The sequence below is a fragment of the Sciurus carolinensis genome, chromosome 2, assembly GCF_902686445.1.
Source record: "Sciurus carolinensis chromosome 2, mSciCar1.2, whole genome shotgun sequence".
Lineage (NCBI taxonomy): Eukaryota > Metazoa > Chordata > Mammalia > Rodentia > Sciuridae > Sciurus > Sciurus carolinensis.
The window spans coordinates 147,246,163-147,249,413 of record NC_062214.1 but is presented as its reverse complement, the minus strand read 5'-3'; the positions used below and the strand labels follow the sequence as shown (position 1 = coordinate 147,249,413).

The 3,251-nt window shown below is 35.5% G+C and overlaps 1 non-coding gene across 1 annotated transcript; it reads left to right on the top strand.

Moving 5' to 3' along the window:
* Nucleotides 1-2,730: 2,730 nt before the first annotated feature.
* On the top strand, nt 2,731-2,799 carry Trnag-ucc (transfer RNA glycine (anticodon UCC)). The gene has a single exon. It is a non-coding gene; the product is annotated as a tRNA-Gly (tRNA).
* Nucleotides 2,800-3,251: the final 452 nt, after the last annotated feature.

Sequence of the window (3,251 nt, the reverse complement as noted above, 5' to 3'; positions counted from 1 at the left end):
AAACATAAATAAATTAGAAAACACATTTAAAATTTTAAAGTTCAGGAACATAGAAAGGCTGTCAGGCACAACAGGAAGTCTCAGATGGCATTCTATCCACACCCTACAAAGTTCAACTCATTCACAGACCAGACATCTTCTGAAAACCCCATTACTTAAATACTTGCCTTGGACAGCCGCATTGTCTATAGAACTAAGTGAGAATTAGAAGGGTAAGAAGAATTGTCACTCTAGGACCACACACAATTCCTTCTCCGTCCCAAATCAGCACAATAAGAGAGATGTTCTCCCCAGGCCCACAGTTGCTTCCCAGAACACCGAGGTAATGTACAACTAGATTACCTAGAGTTAGGTGGAAACAAAGAGGGAGGGAGAAGTCATAGTGACTAGCAAATGGATCTTGGAATACCTCTGTTCTCTGCAGCTGTGAGTCATACTACAGACACCAGCTAACTTGATAGCTCACTTGAAAAACTGAGCTAATTGCCTTCAGAGGCATGAGGAGAATTTCAATCTAACTTGAGTCCCAGATAGCTAATCTCTACGCCTAGTCTCAGAAGCTACTCTGAAGACACCACCCAGGGAGGGTGTCAACCATCTCTGAATGGATAAAGCAGCAGCACAGGACCTACACTGAGGAGGCAAAACAACTGCTCAGCTCAGCCAAAAAAACTAACCTCCTGGTTCTACTCTAACAGAGAGGAAATCTACAGTCATGAATTTCTTTTGTTGATGTTGCTCTTGTTTTTCATTTTTTATTACATTTATTCAATCATACTAGTTGTACAAACTAATGGGATTCACTGTGACAATTTCATTCATACATATATTATATTTTAGTTATATACACCCTTCCTAATATCTTTCTTCTCCTCTCTCCCACTTCACTCAAGTCCCCTTTCCTATTTCAAATAGTCCATCTTCTGTTTTCAGGTCATCTAATTTTTTAAATTTTTTATTGTCCATATATGAGAGAAAGCATAAAATAGTTATTCTGTGCCTGGTTATTTTTGCTTAATATGATAATCTCTGGTTACCTACATTCTCCTGACACGATCTAATCCTTCCTTATGAATGGATAAAACCCCACTGTATATATAGACCGTACATTATTTTATCCATTCATCTGTTAGCAGGCACCAAGGCTGATTCCACATATTGGTTATTGTAAATAATGCTGCAATAAACATAGCAATGCAGATATGTCTTTTATGTGATGACTTCTAAGGAACATAAATCATTTGATTCCCATCTGTTCTGAAGAGTAACATTCCCCAATCTCAGAGTCCATCCTGCAGCCCTGCCCAACTGCAGATCACAAATAGTGGGATTTCTCACCAGGAAATACATCCTATAATTAGAATGACCAGAAGTCATTGCAATACCCAATCATCAGCTCCACTTGAAGGCAGAACCTGGCAAGTGGTCTTCCTGGACAATAGAGCCCATTCAATAGCTCCACCCACATCAGAGCAAAGGCAAAAGCACAGATAATTGGAGAACACACAACAAACTCTGCCTGCTCAGGATCATGTCCAGCAGGCACTTTAAAGATCACTGGCTGGAGTAAATTATGAAGGTCTATCCTGCCAAACAACACCTTTGAGGACCAGAAGCATCTGTACTCTCAAATATGTAAGTAACAATGTAAGAACACAGAGATTAAGAGGAGTCAAAGTATGATTATATCTCCAAAACAAACCAATAAATTTATAATAATGAACCCTAAAGAAATGGAGGTCCATAAAATGACTGACGAAAAATTCAGAATAATTCTCTTAAAATAAGTGGTAAGAAAATTACATGAAATTTGGAAACAAAATGAGTAGAAAATAAAAGAAAAAAATCCTAGAAATAAAGAATGCAATTATCTGAAAAATTCAAAAGGAAGCTTTAACAGCAGACCTGATCAACCAGAAAAAAGAACCAATCACCTGGAAAATAGAACATCTGAAATTATCCAGTCAAGGAAGAAAAGACATGGAAAAACAAAATTAAGCTCACAGGAATTATGGCATGAGATCAGACCTTTGCATAATTGAAGTTACAGGAAGAGAAGAAAGAATAAAAATAAAAGTACTATGAAGTATATTTGAAGAAATAATAGTTAAATTTTCTAAATTTTAAGATATATGCCAACATTCAGGTCAGGAAGAAGTCTAATGAAATTGTAGACAAAGGGAACTTCACCAAAATATCTAATAAGCTATCAAATAATAAAGACAATGTAAAATGTATGAGAACAAGAACCATATTACATAGAAAGGAGCACCAATATGGTGATCAGCAAATTTCTCAGCAGTAACCCTGCAGGACAGGAGATAGTTGAGTGAAGTATTCAAAGTGCTGAGAGAAAATACTGTTGACCAAGAATACTCAGAAAAACAATATTTCAGAAGAGAGAGAGAGAAATACGAACTTTCCTTTTAAAAAAAATTTAAAAAACAAAAACCAAAAAGCTAAGGGAGTTCATCATAATTAGACCTACCTCATGAGTATTTCTAAAAAGAGTTATTTAAGCTGAAAAAAATGGCTGCTAATTAATAAAATGAAACATATAAAAGCACAAAACTCAATGGTGTAAGCAAAAGAAAGCCATATTCTGGTTAACTGTAATGAAATATACTGCTGTAAGTATAGGATGTTCTGTGTAAGACTTGTTAATAACAAGGAAAAAAATCATTCTCTTATAAAATATAAAAGAAATATAAAGAAATAAAACCAGGGCTGGGGAGATAGCTCAGTTGGTAGAGTGCTTGCCTTCCAAGCACAAGGCCCTGGGTTCGATCCCCAGTACCGTTAAAAAAAAAAAAAAAAAAAAAAAAAAAACAGAAAACAATTGGAAAAATATCAGTAGTAAATCTTTACCTATCGCTAATTACTATAAATATAAATGGATTAAATTATCCAGTAAAAAGTCATAGAAAGGCAAAATGGATTTGTTTTTTAAAAAGAACCATTTATATGCTGCCTACAAGAGACTTAATTCACTTTTAAGAACATGCACAGACTAGAAATAAAGGGACAGGAAAAGATACTCTGTGCAAGTGGAAATGAAAAGAGAGTAGGGTTTACTGTATTATAGTAGACAATACAGATTCCAAGTCAAAAACTGTAAAAAGAGATAAAGAACATTTTAAGTCAGGCACACTGGTACACTCTTATAAATTCTAGTTACTTGGGATGCTGAGGCAGGAGGATTCCAAGTTTGAGGCCAACCTTAGCAACTTAGCAAGACCCTGCCTCCAGAT